Source organism: Octodon degus, unplaced genomic scaffold, assembly GCF_000260255.1.
Source record: "Octodon degus isolate 3935 unplaced genomic scaffold, OctDeg1.0 scaffold00309, whole genome shotgun sequence".
Taxonomy (NCBI): domain Eukaryota; kingdom Metazoa; phylum Chordata; class Mammalia; order Rodentia; family Octodontidae; genus Octodon; species Octodon degus.
The window spans coordinates 289,262-311,084 of record NW_004524885.1 but is presented as its reverse complement, the minus strand read 5'-3'; the positions used below and the strand labels follow the sequence as shown (position 1 = coordinate 311,084).

The following is a 21,823-nucleotide window of genomic DNA, read 5'->3' as shown; positions in this document are numbered from 1 at the left end:
AGATAGTGCAGTTAAGCTCAACTGCCTACTTTGTGGGGTAAAAATAATAAGCTTGTCTTCTGGAGGGTTAACAACCTAAGTTTGCAGAGATTAGAGAAAAAGAAAGGCTCATGGGACAGCCAACACTTTGACCCTAGCCTTTCAAGGTCAGTGAAGACTCAGGACCTAGGAAAACCTGTACTGTAATATCATGTAACTCAGTTGTGTCCCAAATTTTCTTATCAAGAAGATTATGCGGCCATAGAGGAAAGTAATTGATGATGCATTCTGTGCCTAAGGAGAGTCACATGGAGAGAAAACATTCTCTCAGGCTTTCACAGAGAGCAAATTGGTCAAGCAGTGGCCGTGACTCAGCCATAAGGCTGATATTGACAAAGGATCTACAAAGTGTGGTACAGGGTTTCAGGATAAATTCTGAGGGAATTTGACAGATCTGATCAGATACAAAAGCTACATTTCTTTTGATACAGGTGTTGCTTTTTCTTGTTCTTAACCATCCAGCAGAAATGTATCGAAATGAATTATAAAAAGTAAAGTCATATTAATATGCAGAGCTGTGAAAGGTTGAAGTCAACAATTTGTGACATTGCCAGTGCTATGGAAAAACCACTACTACTATGAACTACAGGACTGCATTGGAATATTTTGCTGTATTCACGCACCTACTGTATTTAAATGACAATGGAATATCCTTCTCTGACAAAGCTAAATAAAAAGGCATACAAATGAACAACCAGTTAGTGTCTGTATATTCAAAATAGTTACAATAGATATACAGCTACATTATCTTAATTCAATGAATAGAAATATTTGCTCTAGTAGTGTTTGAGGATAGGATATTATGTCTGCATCTTGTATAATGAATAACCACTAAGACAACAATACACAATGTATTAATTATTGAAACTGTCTTCCTAATTGGCTTTGAAACTCATTGCTATTTGTTTATCAATAAAATTATTTAATGAAGATAAAATTTGTTCTCTTGATTAACGATATGATGAAGACAAATAAATTCGTGTAACTATTTAAACATTAATTGCCTTAGATATCATCAAGTATTAATGTCAGACTTATCCCTTTATATTTATAATTGTAAAAATATAAGCATAGAACATTTGCAGTATAAAGTAATTTACTTTGAATACACATAATTTTGATTATATAAATAAAAAGCAATAAAGAAAATTAGTAATTGAGTTAGGCCTTGCACTGTAGAATACAAATGTAGCATGATTCCCAATGTGTTATTTTCAGGCATAAAAATATAGAAGACAAAATATATTGTATTGTTCCAATTAGGTTTATGTTCAAATAAATACATGTTGTAAATTTGAGTTTTGTATATTCCCTAATAAAGTAGATGTTTTGTAACCAAAGAAATAAGAAAGAAAGAGAAAGAAAAGTGATAGTAGCAATTTCACACGTTAGGAAAACAGAACAAGCCCGAAAACACAATGTTATGCTGTAGTTCAAGTTCCTAGAAAAAGAAGAGCAATTCAGGACCAAAGCCCAAAGAAGGTAGGAAATTATAAATATTACAGTAAAAACAAATATAATGGAGAAGAAGGAAACAATACAAAGAATAAGTGAATCAAAAAGTTATTTAAAGAATAAAATTTATAAACCCCTGCCAACCTTATCAATAAAAAAGGTAAAGAATAAAATGAAGTTCATGCCATAAGGAATGAAGAGGGTGAAATTACTAGAGACCACATAGAAATTCAGAAGATCATCAATACCTACTTCAAAAATCTTTACCCTCACAGATGTAAATCACAGAGGAAATAGAAAGTTTTTTAGCTACATATGTAATTGCAAATTTGAATTAATAAGATATGCAAACTCTACACAAGCCAAGGATAAGAAATGAAATTGAAAATAAAATTAAAAACTCTACAAAAAAGAAAAGCCATGGTCCTGGTAGATTCACAACTGAATTCTACAAGAAATATAGAGAAGAATTAATGCCAACTTTCTTCAAAGTTTTGAATGACACTTAAATGGAAACAATTTTTTCCAAATTCATTCCTGGAGGCAAGTATTACTCTGAAAGCAAAACGAGAGGATGATCTACCTAAAAGTGACAACTACAGGCCAGACTTTCTAATGAATGCAGATGCAAAAATCTTCAATAAAATACTAACAAGCAGAATGCAGCAAATCATTAAGAAGATTATACATCCTGAGAAAATAGGACTCATTCCAGGAATACAGGTTTGGTTCAACATGCGCAAATCCATAAATGTAATACACCACATGAGTAAAGTTTACAACAAAAACCACATGCTCATCTCAATAGATGCATAAAAATCTTGTGACAAAATCCAACACTCATTTAAGAGGAAAACCCTAAAGAAAGTTGGAAAAAGTAATCTATATCTCAAACTGATGAAAGCCATATATGAGATCTGATACCCCACATCATATTAATGCCCCCAAAATAAAGCCTTTACTTTAACATCAGGTAAAGGCAAGGATGCTGATTGTCACCACTCCTATGCAATATAGATCTGGAATCATTAGCTAGAGCAATTAAGCAAGAGAGATAAAAGGAATAAGGACAGGACAGTAAAAGTGAAATTATTATTTGGTTTTTTTAAAACTAATTTCATTGAGAAATAAATGGACATGGGACAGTTTCAAAACAGGTTAGTAGGACAGTTAAAGTAATTAATTCACTGCATATTGTTGTCTTCGTAGTACTTATTCATGGTACAAGATAACATAGTATCTTCCATAAAAAACATACCAAAAGTCTTGTACATCTAATAGCCAAATTCAATAACATAGCATGATACAAAGTCCACAATCAAAAATCATTAGCACTTTTGTACACAAACAATGAACACACATAGAAAAATTAGAGAAACCACAGCTTTCACAATATCATACAAAAAATGAAACACATAGGAATCAATCTCACAAAGGTACTAAAAGACTTATACAATGACAATTATGGTAGTCTGAGAAAAGAGATTGAAGTGGATTTGAGAAAATTCAAAGTTTTTCCTTGCTCCTGGGTAGGAAGAATAAACATTGTGAACATGACCATACTCCCAAAAATGTTATACAGATTCAATGCATTCCTGATCAAAAGACAGTCATCATACTTCACAGAGTTAGAGAAAACACTCCTAAAATTCATTATCAAACCAGAAGTGACTGACAGTATCAAAACAAGACCTGGGGAACAATGGAAAAGATGGAGGCATCATAATCCCTGGCCTGAAATTATATTATTAAGCTACTGTGATAAAATGAACATGGTTTTGGCATAAAAACAGACCTGGGGAATGACAGAACAGATTAAAAACACAGACACAATTATAAACACAGTCAGCCACCTTGTCTTTGATAAAGGCGCCCAACATTTTCACTGGAAGAAACATAGACCGTTTAATAAATGGTGCTGGAAAAACTGGCCTTCCACATGGCAAAGCCTAAAATTAAAGCTATGTCTAATGTTTTCTCTCCATGTGACTCTCCTTAGACACATTCTACATCATTGATCACTTTCCTCTGTGGCCCCATAATCTCTGTGATCAGAAAGTTTGGGACCCAACTGAGTTAAATGATGTTACAGTATAGGTTCCCATATATCCTGAGTCTTCACTAACCTTGAAAGGCTAGGGCCAAAATATTGGCTGTCTTTGCAGCCCTTCTTTTTCTCTAACTTTTGGTCTGCAAACTTAAGTTGTTAACCCTCCAGAAGAGAAGCTTATTATTATTACCCTACAACATAGGCAGTTGAGCTTAACCTCACTATCTGTCTGAATATCAAACATCTTAGACACAACATGGAACAGGTAGTTTCCATCAAGTATTGATATGTTAAACTTTAAGTCCCTACAGAATATGAAGAAAAAAATTTAAAAAACAGGAATAACCAATTACATATTTTTACACAGAAATTTAGAAATCTAACCATATACAGCATTGTAGCAGGACAGCCCAATAACAATTTTTGTCTCTTATTTTCATTTATTACCCCCCTTTTTTAAACTAACATTTAGTTGGGAGACAGTATAACAGTAATTGGTATATCATGACAAGTAGTACATATTAAGAAGACCAGAAGGAGAGGTATTCATGAATGACCCTAGTATTACACATTGTTATCTTCATATGATAAACCACTCTCTAAATGGATCAAGTATTTAAATATTAAAAACAGAAATGGTACAAAATAATATCCAATTATCCCCCACATAAAAGAAAAACTGAAAAATGATTTTGTAGCGGAATTGTTAAGATCAAAGTAGGACACAAAAATCCATGAGGAAAATAAAAATGGAGCTGGGGAGGTAGCTCAGTGGAATAAGGTCTTCCCTGGCAAGTGCAAGGGCCTGAGTTCAATCCCTGGTTCAAAAAAAAAATCCATGAGGAATATTAGTCTACCTCATCATTATGTGCTAAGTCATGTGCAGAACAGATTATAATAGACAAGAGGATTTTGACACAGTCATAATGTTAAGTCTGAAAGTTAGTCATTGGTGACCTGAGGAAAGGAAGTTGCAGGAGTACTTGAAAAGTAAAGAAGATGTTATCTTTCTTTTTGTCGTTAATGACTATAGATAAGATTCCCAAAGGCTGTGATTTCAAATTTCATATCAAGAAAATACAAAATTTTTATGTATGATAATAAGGTGTAGGCCTCAAAAGAAGTTCAAATTATTAGTGAATGGTTCAAAAAACCTCAAGATATCAAAACAAGTGGAGAGTTCCATTTAAGGAATAAACAGGAACCTACTTCTTTCTGAAGTAAGTAAACATAGCCCACTCTACTGAGGCAGAAATATAGTCCACTTTGAGACAGGGCTCTGTGCTTCTTTATACTTTTCCCTTAGATGAGTTTTATTTCTTAAAACATTATTTCATACAGTTTCTTCTATATTGTTTCATCTTATAAATCAACTTCATGTGTTCAAGTCTATTTGTTTGCTTTATTTTTCATCTGGCCTTATTGACATTGGAAAATCTTACCCTTAATGATAGCAGCTAAGCCTCACATTTTAGATAACATTTAGGTTTATCTCCTTCTCTTCTTTTGAATTTGACTAGATCTTTTCCTTGTTTCTTTAGTAAAATTAACAAAATTAAGAGTCATATGAATGATGATCTGAGCAGGAAAAAAGAACAGACAGTAAACCTTAATTCAAATTAATATTATGTGTACAAAAGTAGAACCATTCTTCTTCAAAGTCCTAAATGTTCTTTCTTTTCTTTTTCTTGGTGGGGAGTTTCTATTCCTTTAAAAAGTACCAAAATTTTAATTATAAGAAGTGTAAATGCAAGAAATACTGTTTCTAAAGTGGCTGTGTCCTGCTTAAATAGTGTCTTTAAGTGGCTCAAAATGCCTATGGGATTGCCAGGGGAAAGAAATTCTGCCCTGGTCTTATGGGAGTTTCAAATGGCTACACTTTGCTTCTTAAGGAGTTAGTACGTTACAGTATGGGGTGTAATACAACTAAATACTCTTAGTATGACTCATATAAAGGATGCCTCCATTTTCTTAGTTAGTCTTACTCTGTATGGACAAAGGTGAACTTGCAAAGACAGAGATTCCTAAGCAGGGCTAAAAACAGAGACATAGGACATGTTGAGAATAAGCCTTAAAAGGTGCTATGACATGACTCTAAGGGTCAACCCACTTGGAACACTATTCTCTTCCACTGAACACAAACACTAGCATTCAGAAAGTCTAAAGATTTGTGCTTCAGAAGAATTCAGACTTTCTCTGCTATTTGTCATGGTCCTCAAACAGGATTATACAATTGAGTGCATAAAGAGATCTTAAACTACCACAAGTCATACTTGGAATGTTGCTTTCTACTCCTGTAACACACAACTCATTCTGCCTTTGAAAGTGGTCACTGAAGCAGAGAGATAAAGGTCTCCTTTTCATTTGCAGATATCCAACAATATAAATTACATATAGTAACATTTCCTTTTAAATTCACAAGCTCCAAATAAGTTTTCAGATGGCTCTCAAATATGGATTCTCACTTTTGATTTATCATGGCCATATAGCCTATTCAACTTCACCAAATTCTATATCCCATATAAAAGACAAAGTAATGTAGAAGAGTTTTGATACTATTCAAATGAACCACATGTTTTAGAGTGAATGAAAATCACCCTGGACAGTTTACTTTCTCTTCAAAAGAACAAAACTGGGACTTCCATAAGTCAAATGCTAAAAATTATGACTGATAAATGTGCTAGTATCATATAGATGAAAATTTGTATTAAGAACTCTATAAATTATAAGTTGAGTGGCATCCTAGGGCCACAGAGGAAAATCTAGTTATTTTTCAGCGTAGAATAGTAGAAGTGATTTATAAATATGTAAACATAGATCCATTTTCTAGGGAGGGATGTAAATTTCATTTATCAATCAGCCCCAGATATTTATCATATATTAAGAAAACTTGTTTTTTCTCTAAACACCTATAGGAAAATTTCTAGACATAGCTTTTTGCATGTCTAAGAATCAGGATCTAAAATACGTTCAAAAGTGAAAGGTTAGAATTATAGCTGTCACTAACCGAACAGGACGTTCATCTCAGGAGTGAGGTAGATTGTTTGCTTTAGGCACTGGGCTAAGTCCCACCTTCACATGGCTCCCAACATATCCACCTTTTTTTTTCCAGAGATGGTTATTTGCTGCAGTTACAGAACCTGTATTTAGAGAAGTCTTTAAAATATCTTTTCATACTTGAAACCAGTCTAAAGATTGTAGCTACTTGAATTCCGCAAAATAACCCAATATAGCCCAATAGTCCATAATAGTAGTGGATTATCAGAGGAACTGGCAATTATCAGAAGTTGTTAACTTCAGCCTTTTACAGCTCAACAAGTTAATATGGCATTGCTTTTATACCTCCTGGGTGGTTAAGACCAAGATAAAGTCAGACCTATATAACTAAAGATGCAACTTTTGCATCTGACAATCAGTTGCTAGGTAATCTAGTATCATGTGTTACTAACTTCACACAAGTGTAAATAAAGGACAATTTTGTTGTGAATAAAAGGCAAAAGGTTTGAACTAATAATGTTTACACAAGATATCTTATCTACGTATTGTCCTCTGAATAACTACTATGAAGACATCAATATGTAATGTATTAATTATTGTAAACATCCTACTAACCTATATGGTTATCATTATTCTACCTTTTTTCTCACTAAAATGAATAACATTTAAAAAAAGAATTTATAGCTGTTCAAGTTGACCATGTTTAAACTCACAAAAATTATATAAAGGAAACTCAAGTACTATAAAGGCTATTTTAAGTACAAGGAGACTAGACTCTGAGTATGCCATGGCACTAAGTCACACTTCAGGCCCTTCTTTGAATGTGAGATTGCAAGTATAACTTTGATTGCTGTCACTTAGGAGTTGAATGTTCCTGTGATCAGAGATAGGGTTCGCTAGCCAAAACTCATTCACTCTTCTAAAGAGGCACAAAGGTTTATACAATGACTCTGTCTATGGACATCACTGGTTCCAAGGAAGAATGCTGTGTAACTATGGATGTCATGGGTGAGCCAATTCCATTACTTCATTCATAAGTGCCTTTTCTGTAAAGCTTTCCTCTAAAATTATGGTCATAGTTGGGGCCAAGAGTACCCATAGATAGAGCGTCTTTACTCTTGTTCTGAAATGTCTGTTAGGTCAAGTGTTTATCCAATGATTTCTAATTGTCCAACAGTGTCAAATTCCATTGCTATAAAGAGATTTACTAATGAAATTGGGTGCAATTTTCAACTTCTACTCAAGACTAAAAGAATGTTACCTGTTGGGACTAGTAAGTTTTCTCTGTACTAAAAAGAAAACAGATTGTTGCAAGCTCTAATCTAATACCTGATAGGGCAAGTTCAACTGACAGTAATTATTAAATAAAAATACCCCAGCTGATTTTCTAAGCAGCATCTGAACAAAGAAGACACTCCTAAAGTCCTCCAGGCAGTCCTAGAAAGGATTCACAAATATGTACTCCTGCAACTTTGTCAGACCCTTGAAATACTCTCATTCTCACTACATCAAAACCCTGAGGAGATTATATAGGAGAATATATAAAGAGTGATAACAAACCTCCACCTCAACACTGAGGCTACAATTCCTGTAATCCCCTGGTGGAGATCTATATATATTTCTATCTCAAATTTCAGGGATACAAGCTCATTTTCAGGCTTAAATCTCAAGGATTCTTTCTATCTCAAAACATGCAGATTCCCCATTTCTTTTTGCCTTTGAGTGCAAAAATCCATTTCAATACAAAAACTAAACTGTACTTTGAAAGTTCTCCCAGCTTTAGTGATAGCTTTCACCTTTTTGCTCAGGCACTAGAGACAGATTTAAGGAATCTAGAATTAAATCAGGGAATCATCCTACAATATTTACATGCTACTCTATTCTTCAACCCAACATGTTAGCTATCATAATACTATATAGAAACTCAAGTTTCTAACTAATAAAGGATTAAAAATATCAAGAGTGCAGAAATTCCTCCAGAAATTTCAGTATTTAGTATACATTCTTTCTTTTTTTGTTTTGGATTTTAAGACAAGGTTTACAGTGTCTACAAGGTCTCACTGCATAGATCAGACTAGTAGTGATCCTCCTGTTTACAGCCTCCCAAGTGCTAAGATTACAGGTGTGCACCACCATTCCCAGTCTCAATTACCATCTCAGTATGCCCTGGGGGCATGGCTGGCATGGCAGGCCTGAGGATTGAACTCCTAGGCCCTGTGGGTGCCTAAACAGGTGCTTTAACCCACTGAGCTATTTAACTAACCCTACATTCTTATATATACAGACAGCAAATATTTTTCAGGAAACACATGCTCATGTAACAATCAGAAAAGAAAGGCATAAGTTAGTAAGCTATCACCCATATAACATAAGCAGGAAATTGTACAAGTCCAAAAGATAGTCCATCTTTTCAAGTATGTGACCATCATGCATTGTAACATTCACCAAAGATACAAGTCTAGAGTCTCTTTGAGCAATCAAAGGCTGATAGAGAAATAAGGACACGCTTATGAACCTATAAGATTCTAGCCTAACTCCTAGTCCCTGAGAAACCATTAAAGCCAGTCTATAATCTCCAGGTGATCAGAAAATTTGAGACAACTGAGTTACATGTTGTTACAATACAAGTTCTCATATGTCCTGAGTCTTAATTGACGTTGGAAGGCTAGGATAGATGGGCCATAGTACACGAGAAATTAAAAGGGCACTCTGGTGTTATTTAGAAAACAAATCAGGGGCCAGGGAGATGGCTCAGTAGAATAAAATGTGCTTTCCTTTTTTTTTTTTTTTTTTTTTTCAGAACCGGGGATTGAACTCAGGCCCTTTCACTTGCTTATTCTATTAAGCCATCTCCCTGGCCCTGGCTCAGTAGAATAAGTGCTTGCCTGAGAGGTAAAAGGGCCTGAGTTCAATCCCCAGTTCTGCTGGGGAAAAAAAGGAAAGAAAGGAAAAAAAGAAAGAAACAAACCAGTCCTTTCTCAAGGAGCTACTTGGAAGGCTGTAACATCACTTCATGATTCCTTTTATATGGAAATAGTTGCTTCATTGGAAATGGCCACTTGAATTTTCAAAGGACTGTAAATCTTGCCTACTATATGTTACCAATAATCCAGAAACACCTGAAATATTTGTTAGACCTTGTGTGGAAAAGGATGTGCTTTGATGATTATTTGCAATTTGACTTATTCACATGCCACTTTGTGCGGGATTTAAACAGATATTGTGTGAGGAGTGGTGGAAGCGGAAGATCAAGCAAGGCCAAACACAAGTCACATGAATAAATTGCTCCCGTTTCAAGAACACTGCACCTGAAGCAAGTCACATGAATAAGCAACTCTACTCTCAAGCACACAGCATGCCTGACACATGCCACATGGACACATTAATAGGCAGAAAGGCTTCATGTGACATTCAACCTCCAAAGTATATGAATAAATGTGTTGCAGCCATTGGAATTTTCTCTTTCTCCTCCTTTTCATTCTTCTTCCTTCCATACTTCCTATCAGTGAGAGGCCTCCATATAGACTCAGTTTTCTGTATTCTGACTCTTGTGCTTTTTTTCTCCATCCTCTCACTGTCCTTTGTCTTTGACAATTTTGAGAGCTTCATGGGACACATTTGGCAACTGCACAGGGACCTAGGTGTGAGGAAATGCATCAGGTAACAGGTAAGGGAGGTTTCCACCTTTGTGTTCAAAAAGAGAAATTGGCTTAGGAGAAGCCACAGAGAAAAACATGCTTAATAGAAGCCAAAGACAGAAAGATGTATTGGTTTTATCAAGTACACATATGAGGCAATTAGGTTGTCAAGAACAGCAAATGTATAGACAAATCCCCTTTTTATTGTGGATTTCTGTACTTACTTTTCTTTTGTGGACCTGGATCAGGGATTTTCCCAATAGTCATGCACCTGTTGAGAAAACCACAGAGGATTCTGCTATGAGTACTATTTTAAAACTTTGATCTGAGCAGAAAAGGAATAAAAAAAACAATATCCAAAAGCTAGAACTTGAACCCTCTAGATTTGCACAGTATGATAAGGAGGGAAATTGGGGGATGACAAAAGACCTTTCCCTACTAAAGGAGTATTTTGCTGCATCTTCAGTTTCACAATTGCTCAAGGTAAAACCAATAATATTAACTGCATCAAAATTGGTAGCTTCCACCTCTTTGGCTCATAGAAACTTAGCTGCATAATAGGTTGAAATTTCTACTGCTGATGGAGGTGGACATCCTCTTTCTCTCCCTCACAATTGGCATTGAAAAGAAGCCATACAGATGGGGGAATCCTTGAAGTAATTTCAGGATGTCTTCTCTATTGCTGAACTCCAAATCCTAATAATCCTGGGCAGGTCAGACATTTTCATGAAGTCTTAAATTTTAAGACCCTAAAGTAATTAAAACAAGATACCACTACCTATGGTACCATGGCAATTTAACCCTTAGGTTTAATAGAGCTCATAGGAAAACAAGTTGTGACACAAAATGATTTGAAAGGAATAGCTAAAGCATGTTTATGCTTGGAGGATTATTTATTATGGAAGGAATTGTTTTTTCAGTTGTGCTTGAATCAGGACACTCACAACATAGCCATTAGAAAACTATGTCGATTGGAGATGTCTTTGTTGCCACAAATAATCAATTAGATTTTGAATCAAAAATATATGCACAAGTTAAAAAGGTGTTAAGGGCTTGTAATAAACTTCCTTCAAAGGATAAAATGTTCCTTCATCTAACTTTAATCCACCAGTCCAGATGAACCTTTTGGGGACTTTGTGGTACACCTCTTTCAGCTTAGTGAGGGGACTGTCAACAACTCAGAGGTTAAAAAAAATTAAATGTTCAACTATTGGCCTTTGATAAATGCAAACAAATGGTGTCAAGAATGTTACAAATTCATAAAACATGCTCCATGCTGTCTGAGATAATTCAGACTTATACAAACATGATCCCTCATACATACAAGGTGCTGCCTCTGTAACAGCTATCACTCACATTATTCATCCACAGCCTAGAGAAAATGAAAGAAAAAGGCTATTTGTTTCATCAGTGAAGGCAAAGTTCATTTTTCCAGAAATTGCTCTGCTGCACTAGTGCAAGAAAACACAGGCCTTATTTGTCCATCCAACAAAGCCTCCTAGTATTGATCTAACATGTAGATGAGGTAAACATGGAACAAATAAGTACAAATCCAAAACTGATGAGGAAGGTCAAAACACTTCAAGAAATATCCAGTGTGGTTTGCCTTGGGCCTGTCTCAGCCCTGCCAACATTGGAGGCCACTTTCCTTAATACCTTACCTGCCTTACCCTCCATTATTGAACACATTTATAACTTCTGGCAAGTGACAAAAGACAGTGGAGGCTTTGCCTTCAGTTCCTCTTTCAGATATCTACTAACTCCTGAAATGGGGCTGCAGTCTCCTGCTACTGGAGTTTGTTGACTTTTACCACAGGTAACAGTGAAACTCCTATTAGGTTGCTGCAGCCTTACTTTAAAAGCTCTCCAGGTTTTGCCTGGTGTCACTGACACTGATTGTACAGGAGATATCAAAGTTATCATTTGAACTATGCAACAGCCTGTTCAAGTCAAAATAGACCCTCATATCACTCAATTATTCATTCTTTATCTGTCAAAAACTGGAAAAGCTATAAATAAGGCAAGAGGATCCAAGGATTTTGGATCTTTGGATATGTATTGGGTTCAATAGATTAAACAGGATCATCACAAAGTAGAATTGACTACTGAAAATAATATTCAAATGTAGTTTAGACATGGGTGCAGAAGTTTCGGTTATTGCCAAACACCATTAGACTACGACATGGTCCCTAGATGTAGTAACTAAAGATCTATAAGGGGTGGGCAGTGCTTCTCCCCTAGTAGAAGTTCTAAGTTGTTAAATTGGAGGAATTAAGAAGGCCATACTGGACATTTTCTATCTTGTGTCCTCCCCCATATACCAATCAATTTATGGGGTCATGATGTATTAAAGGTTGTAGAGGCGTTTTGTTTAGTCCTAACTCCTTGTTAACTCATCAAATATTGGAACAAGCTTTCATTCCCACTTAAGGGCTTGGTAAAAAACAATCAGAGAAGGAAAGAACACTTTCGAGGTACCCCTAAAAGGGAAAATTTGGGCATAGGCTACTCACCTTCACAATTTCAGGTTGAGGTTTTATCTGTTCTCTGACCGCATAGATGATTTTGAAAAAAAAAAACTTGAATATCATATGACTCTGTTTAAGTTGAACAATGGCCTCTCAGGAGAAGCTTATAGCAGCTTTTGCACTGGTTAATGAACAGAAGGTTGCAAGATCCTTAGAATCCTCCAATATCCCTTGGAATACTTCAAATTTTATAAACAGAAATCAAGAAGCTAGTTTAGTACAGGGTTATGAACTGTAAATCAAACCATGAAAACTATTCAACCAGGATTGTCCTATGACAAAGCTATACCTTTACATTTTTTCCTTCATATTGACTAACAAAATCTGCTTTTTTTTACAATCCATTTCATCATCAAGAAAATTGTTTTCTTTTTGTTAACTCTCCATTAACCATCATACCGCAATGCCCCACTTCTAGTGGCATTGTCTGAAAGAAGGCATGGCAAATATTCTAACGCTATGTTAACATGTTGCAGCAGCAGCCATTTTGTCTGTCCATCAGGCTCATATATCTGCTTATCTTATTCATTACATTGATGATATTCTTCTAGGACATGCATCCTCAGCTGCCTCGTACCAGAAATTTATCAAATTGGATGATGTTGTTCATAACGTAGGCCTAGTGGTAAATGTTAAAAAAGTGCAAACTATAGCACCTTTTTCATATTTTGGTCACTTTATCCAACAAAGACATATTGTGCCTCAAACTAATGAGATCCAGATAAATCATCTTGCCACCCTAGCTGATTTTCATAGTCAAATTGATAATATCAATTGGTTAAATCTAGCACTTAAGCTAAAAACTCATGAATTTTCCCCTCTTTTTGATATTCTAGAGATAAACCAGGCTCATACCTGTGCAATAACACTTGTGTCAGAAGCTAAAACTGCCTCAGACAAAATTAAGTTTGGCTTTCTCTAATGCTCAACACTATATAGTTAACCTGTCTTTGACAGTGTTTTTAAATTTTGTCTCAAATCATATGTTCACTAGGGATGTTTAGCAGTCTCAGGATCCTCTACAATGGTTAGATATGCTACATGATCCACATAAAGCCAATACTCCCTTTTATGATGCTGTAGCAGGATTGATCACATGTGGACACACATGTGCTCTTCAGTTTTTTATACATGAGAAGAAAAATATCATTGTTCCCTTTTCTTCTGTTCAACACCATTGGTAATTCTCATTCTTTTGGCAAACTGCATTAGTTAACTTCCCTGGTATAACTGATTGTCATTGTCCTCCAGAAAAATTAATTCAATTTGCTTCTCTTATACCCTTTGTCTTTTCTTCAAAAATAAGCTCTGTTTCTATAGTGGGAGGTGTCTCTGTTTTCGCAGATAGCTCCCCTTCAAGCAAGGCAGGTTATATCATGGACTCCTCTTCTGAAATACAGGATATGTATTTTCTTCTGCACAAATGACTGAATTTCAAGCTGCTATGTGGGACTCAGAAGAACATTCATTCACTTCAGTTAACTTTTTTTAGATAGTGCTTACATTTGTGATGTGATGTGTTACATTGAAATGTCTACCATTCATACTAATGAAGATATTTAATTGGCTTTATGCTCTTCAATTTGTCATTTAGTCATGCCATTCCCATCTTTTATCAGTGAATTATTTTCCCATTCCCCATTTCCAGGGACTTTTACTAAGGGAAATAACACAACGAATGGATTTCTGATTACTGTCACTGTTGCTTCCTTAGATCCCATTCAACAGACTTCTGCCACCCATGCCATTTTCCAAAACATGTTTATGCTTTGCACAAGCGGTTCCTTTTAACTGAAGAACAAGCTTAACAAATTATCAGTATTCCTCATGTATAATACATCTTCCTTAACTCCCTATGGGGATTAGTCCTTGAGTGTTACGTGTGAATCATCTCTGGAAAATGAATGCCACTCATGTTCATATCACTCATGTTAGGTTCTATACATTGGGTCCACATTTCAGAGAATACTTCCTCAGGAATATTTTTTATTCTGTATGCATTGGTGACATAGATAAACATGTCAGAGCTGATTGTTTGGATGCCTTTGGTACCCTGGGCTGCCTGAGGGTGCTGGACACTAACAATGATGCAGCTTATACCAGTGTTGCTTTCCAAATATTTCTGAAAAATGTTCACATTTCCCTTAACACAGGAATTTTTTCTCACATTCAGCATGTAGGAATTGTTGATCATGCTCACCATACATTAAAACTTCAAACACTGAAGGAAAAAGACAGGAGCCAGGGAGATAGCTTAGTAAAATAAGTGCTTGGGCCTGAGTTCAATCCTTGGTTCTGAAAAAAAAAAAAAGAAAGAAAGAAAGAAAAGAAAAAAAAAAGAAAATTCCCATGAAACAAAAAGACAAATCCTTCCCTATAAAATTCACAACTCATTCACTTGGTATTCTATACTATTAACTGTTTAAATTAAATTAAATTTTATTATTTCTTTTTGAAAAGTAAAAGACAGAAGCATGAAGAAAAATCAGAAGCAATGTAACATGCAACCATACATATGCTACAAATTTTCAGAACAAAAATAGCTGATTAACAATGGCTGATATGTTATCTATATTTATCAACAAATCTTTTGCTCAGATTAACAGATATAGTTATATAAGACTGGACATATGAGTGCATATTATTGCTTGTTTTCTAGAAACCTTACATTTTTGTTCTTGTCCCTCTTGTTTTTCTGTCTTTTTAAAAAATACATTTTGAAGAGAGCATAGTTATAATTGATATGACATTAGAAGTGGTACACATTTAGATGACGAAGATGACAAGTACTCAAGCATGATTTTTGCATTACACATTGGATGGCTGAAGTAATTGTACTTAAAACGTCCATCAATTTGTTGAAAATAGCAGTTAATGTGTAAAATTTTCACTTTAAATGCTGCTATCTTCAATCTAAACAACTACATAGAAGACAACAATGTGTAATACTTCTAACTTTTAAACCCTATTAGAGATGACACTAGAGCAACAGAAAGACTGTTCAATAATGTAAAGGAAAATAAGTTAGGAATGGTTTTGGAAAGATGTTCACACTAGAAAATTTAAGGGACCTAGCCCAGTATTAACTTGGGCTTGAGGGCATGCTTGTGTTTTTCCAGAAAGTGCTGAATGACATATCTGGATGCCAGAGTATTCTGCCTTTATATATCATCAACTCAGACCAGAACAGGAGTTGATTCTACCTCTCAAGAAGCTGATGCTCAGTCCTATTGTTGTGATACCTCAGGGGCTCCTCCACAACCAATAGACCAAAATGGAGTTAGACCTGACCTGGGTGTCTATTAAAGAAACTGATTAATATATGTGTCACTTTAATTGTGTCTTCACATCTAGCAGAAAAGTATAATCACAAGAGATATAAAACTATTCCCAACTACACTAGTAACTGATCATTGCTCTGGGAAAATGCAATGTAAAGGATTAAATTGTTAAAGTCAGTGACGTAAATATTTATACAGGGAATCTTTAGCCTAAATGAAACAAGTTCATCTGAAATTGAAAAGATTTGGGAAGGATTTCTCCTACAGAGTTCCCCAAATGTAGATCTTCCAACCTCAACAAAATAGCAATTGACTGCTAATCACTTACAAAGAGAATGGAGAGATGTGGGGAGCTACTACAGCTGGAGATCAATCAAGGCCAGCCTCAAAAACTCAGCACATGGCAAGTCAAATGATTAAGCTACTTTAGTCTCAAGAACACTGCACACCTGAGACAAGCCACATGGTTACACTTTTAGGTGAAGATGTTTCATATGATATTCAAACTCTCAATTGTATAAATAAATGCACTTCTGCTGTTGGAGCTCTCAGCTTCTTTTCTTCCTCATTTCCAACCAGGAGAGAGGGCTCCATAGAGGCTCAGTTTTCTGTATTCCAACTTTGGTCCTTTTTTCACCATCCTCTCACAGCCCTTCCCCTGAAGTTATTCAGAGCTGCATGGGATGCAGTAATATTGCTTCTCATTGAAACTTTTATAGGCTGAGTTGCAGACTTCCTTACCCATCCAGAAAAGGCCAAGGAGATAATCAAGATGTCCCTCAAAGAGATCATCCTCCAGTTTGAACTACTCGATACCTTCACAGTGACAATCAGCCTTATATTACCTTTCAAATAAGTCAGAGTGAGGCTTAAGGCTTTAGAAATTATGTATGAAATGTGATGAGGAAAAGAACAAAGGAAAGAAAGAAGGAGGGAGAAAAGTTATATTTATGTATATATGGGATATGTTGGATAATTTTACTGCTGATTTCTGCTGGCCCATTGAAAGGAGCAATTAATGCTTAACATTTTTCTTCTCTGTTCTAATTTCTTATAACTTTTACTTTTTTAACCAAATTTGCAAGCTCATATCTGGTAATCTAAACAAGTAATTTTAAGATAGAAGTTTGTAATATAACAATTGTTGAATTGCTATTATTGTGTTTAATGAAACACTGTGTCATTTATAATATTTTTAAAGATTTACTGTAAAGTTCTAGGCAATCTTTTTAAAATTTTATTATGTATTTAGTACAGGGTCTACAGGATCTTACTACACAGATCAGACTCATAGTGATCCTCCTGTTTTCAGCCTCCCAAGTGCTGTAAATACAGGTGTGCACCACCCACCCAGTCTCAGTTGCAGTCTCATAGTGCCTCAGGGTGGGGCCAGCACTGCATGCCAGGGATCCAACCCAGGTCTCTGCATCAGTTAACCACACTGAGCTATCTGGCTGTCCCTTTATAATTTTTTTTACAATTTTTAATTCTCTTTTAATTTTGTAATTTTTTTCTTTCTTTCTTTATTTGTGGAACCAAGGATTGAACTCAGGTCCTTGCACTTGTCAGGCAAGCACTTAATCTACTAAATCATGTCGCCAGCCCTTAATTCTCTTTTCTTTAAACAAACACTTGTTTTATTATTACAATGGAAGCAATATTTCACTATTACTGCACTATGCAATACTATATCCAAAAATACTTCTGGTAACTAAGAGAATTATAAAAATTAGTGTGATCTGGGAAGTGAAAACTGAACAGCATTTGAAAGTGTAATTAACACTTATGTTACTATGTATTCTATGCTTATCACTTCATTTGCAATTCTATTGTTGCAAATAAAAAAGTTTGTATTTTTGTTTACAAAGAAATGAAATGCATTGTAATTATTTTCCAGAATTGCTTGACTTTATAATAATGAAATTAATAGACCATTTAATTTTCCTTAAAAGAAACAAAATGTGATTACTAAAAATGACAAAATGCTAATTATTTTTAGAACATATTCTTAATAAAAGTACAAGGTTCTTTGAGGAAGTATTAAGAATAAAGTATGCGTGCCATAGGTTATTTTATAAACAATAATTCAAATATGCTTAAATGTTTATTAGTATCAAGTCACTGATTTCAAGCATAGCAAGCAAAATGTTAGATTCACAGGGATAAAAAGGATTGTAGCTTTAACTCTGCTGCTGATATGTAGGATTTCCAAAATAACTTAACAAAGTTGTTTACTTTTATTTGTGAAACATCCAGATATGAACAAATGCCACTTCTCTAATTGTGCTAAGTTAGATAGCACAACTGTTGTTGAGATACGAAATATTCTTAATTTTCCAGAGAGCTGTCACATGAGCACTTGATTCCTTAAAAACAGAGTGTTTTCTCTGGAGGAACAATTTGAAACATTCAAAGCATAAGACTTGACATTCTGTGGCTGCTGCTGCTCCTGCTAGTGCTGCTGCTGCTGCTGCTGCTGCTGCTGCTGCTCCTACTACTACTTGGTGATGGATTCTATGATGCAGACAATATGGTATCCTTCAGAAACAGAAGGGTAATCCCAGGAGGCAGCCAATAAAGAAACTATCATTTTAGTTTCAAAGCTACAAGAAATGAATTGTGACAATAACCTAAATTAATTTCCAAGCGCATATTCCCCCAAGACTTCAAATAAGTCAGATCTACTTACAGAATTCAGGCCTTAAAGACCCCAGAAGAATATATTTGAGAATTGCCTTAGTTACTATTCTAATTTCTAAGACAAAATACCCAATAAACAAAGTTAAAGGAGGAAAGGTTATTGAGTTCACAATTTATAGAAATTGCAGTCCATAGTAGCTGGCTATAAAGGAGTTTGGCATAGCAGACAGCCATGGCAGAAAAGAATCAGTTCAAGGTGGAAAATGGTAGCAAAGAAACAAGTTATGACCACAGCTTGTCCTATAACATGTATCTTATTCCAATTACTTACAACAGGTACCAGTCATACCCTTAGCCCTACTGCCCTTGATCCTAACGTGCCATGAATAACTTTCAACATTACACACACTAGATCCAGCCACCTGTGAGATAGCTTCATTTCTGACTGAATGAGGATTAGGGGAGACCTTTAGATACAAACATAAGATGCCTCCTAAGTTTTTAACCTTCATAAAGTGTAAGAGAATCAATCATTTCTGCTTTAATTTACAAGTTTGTTGCAGTAGCAATACAAAACTAATCTGCTTAGAAATGAAGTGAGTTAAATTATACTGATTTCTTTTTCTCCTTCTGAAAATAACACTTCATTTACGTTAGCTAATTTATGTTTCATGGGACACTGTTCCAGGAGTTAAAAATATGTTAATTTGAAGTGGTCAACTATATTTAACAAAGACTCTGAATATTCTAGCATCAGTTAAAAAATCTTGTTCTGGGCCAGGGAGATGGCTCAGTAGAATAAGTGCTTGCCTGGCAAGGGCAAGGGGCTGAGTTCAATCCACCATTCCCCGCACCAAAACAATAATCTTCTTCTATTATCATTAACCTACATACAAATCCTCTGAAGTTGATATTGATGAATTCTGAACTAGAATTTTTCCTTCCGAAATTATTTTCCACATGCTCATGAAAAATGAGAGAGCATGCCATAGGAAAATGTAGCACATTATGTATATATTTTGGAATATATATATATATATATATATATATATATATATATATATATATCCATACTGCAATACTTATATAGTATTGATTCTTATTTATTTGAAGTCATTTGAGATTATAACCTTAAGAGAACAGCCCATTACTTGCTTTTGATCTTTACAAATGTGAGTAATTTTTATTATTAAGAATCTGCTAACATGTTATTTTTTTGGTTCAAGTATTGAACTGTGTTCAGTTTCACAGTAATCTATAACTTGAGCCATTTTGCAATATTTTTACTTATATACAGGAACATCCTCCTGCCTTAGTGACCCAGAGTGCTGATTATAGGAGTGGACCAAAACACTTCACTTCCTTTCCTTCAAGATATTTCTAATCATTCAAAGGGAAACAGTGATACTATTACAATGTATTTTCCAATCTAACATATTCTAGTAAATATATTTTAATTTTCTGGAAAATTAAATATAAAATAAAATATTCTAGTAAATATATTTTAATTTTCTAGAAAATTGAATATAAAATAAAATGTTCTAGTAAATATATTTTAATTTTCTGGAAAATTAAATATAAAATAAAATGTTCTAGTAAATATATTTTAATTTTCTGGAAAAACTTTTTATTATGTCTTTTTATTTCTTTCTTTGAATATTTTTCATTATTTAACTTCTTAAATAAATGGTGTTGGAAAAACTGGCTTTTCACATGCAAAAGGCTAAAATTAGACCCATGTCTATCACCATGCATTAAAGTAAAGCAAAAATGGATCAAAAATCTAAGTATTAATACAGAAACATTAAATCTATAGGACTGGAAAGTAGGAAGATGTCTTGATGACATGGGAATAGGCAGATAAAGTTCATGAATAAAAAACAAACTGCATGGGTAATACATCAAAGAATTCACAATTGCGATCTCATCTTTTTGAAAGTTTCTGCACATGAAAAGAAATCATCAACGAAGTACAAAAAAAATATGAAGTGGGAAACAATTATAGCAATCTATCTCCCAGACAAAGAACTTCTATCTGGAACATATATTTTAAAAATCAGGTTCCCAAAATTCAAAGAACCAATCCAAAATGGGTATCTGAGATGAATGTATAATTCTCAGATGATGAAATACAAGTGGCAAGTAAATATATGAAAAAATGTACAATGTCATTGGTCATCCAAGAACTGCAAATTTAAACAACACTGAGATTCAATCTCACTCCAGAAAGAAGGGTTGTCATAAAGTAGTCAACCAATTACAAATGCTGGAAGGCTGTAGAGAAATAGGAACACTTCTCCACTGTAGATGGGAGTGTAGACTGGTCCAATCAGTATGAAAATCATTGTAAAGATTCCCCAAAAAATAAAGATAGTGGGCCCATTCAACCCAGCACTTCCCCCTCTGGGATATCTTGCCAGAAGGACTGAAAACATCATACCACAGTGATATATGTGAACCCATGTTTATAGCAGCACAATTTATTATAGTTAGATATGGGAAATTACCCAAATGCCTACCAACTGAGGAATGGACAATAAAGTTATGACATTTTTGTACAATGGAATATTACTCAGCTATAAATAAAGGTAAACCTGAGGTTTTATAGATAAGTTCATGCAACTACCGACCATACTTAAAAGTGAAATAAGTAAGTACCATGTGCATAAACCTTTTGCTGACTAGCTAGTGTAAGAACCTGAAAGAGTAAAGAAATCAGAAAGGAACAATAGATACTGATAAGGAACAAACAGAATGGACAAAAGAAAGGTGAAAGTAAAAAGATACACACACACACACACACACATATATTTAGACAGACAGAGAGAGAGAGAGAGAGAGAGAGAGAGAGAGAGAGAGAGAGAGAATAGTTTGAATAATTGTACTTGTAATTTCTGCTGGTCTATTAAAAGGATGAATGAAAGCTTAATATCTTTTTCTGTCCTTTTAATTTTTTAAAACTTTTTTGATATATTTTGCATGCTTATATCTGGTAATCTGAACACCTAATTTGAAGATGATATGTAATATCATGACCATTGTTGCATTTGTATTATTCTGTTTAATGAAATTCTGTATCACTCCTAATTTTCTTTTTTATTACCTTTTATTCACTTTAAAAAATAAGTGGCTAGGGAGATGGCTTAGTGGAATAAAGGCTTCCCTGGCAAGTGGAAGGGCCTGAGTTCAATCCCT

At 34.7% G+C, this 21,823-nt stretch overlaps 1 pseudogene; it reads left to right on the top strand.

Moving 5' to 3' along the window:
* The window catches only part of LOC101579034, a 17,885-nt pseudogene extending 4,256 nt beyond the window's left edge, over positions 1-13,629 (top strand).
* The last annotated feature ends 8,194 nt before the right edge of the window (positions 13,630-21,823 follow it).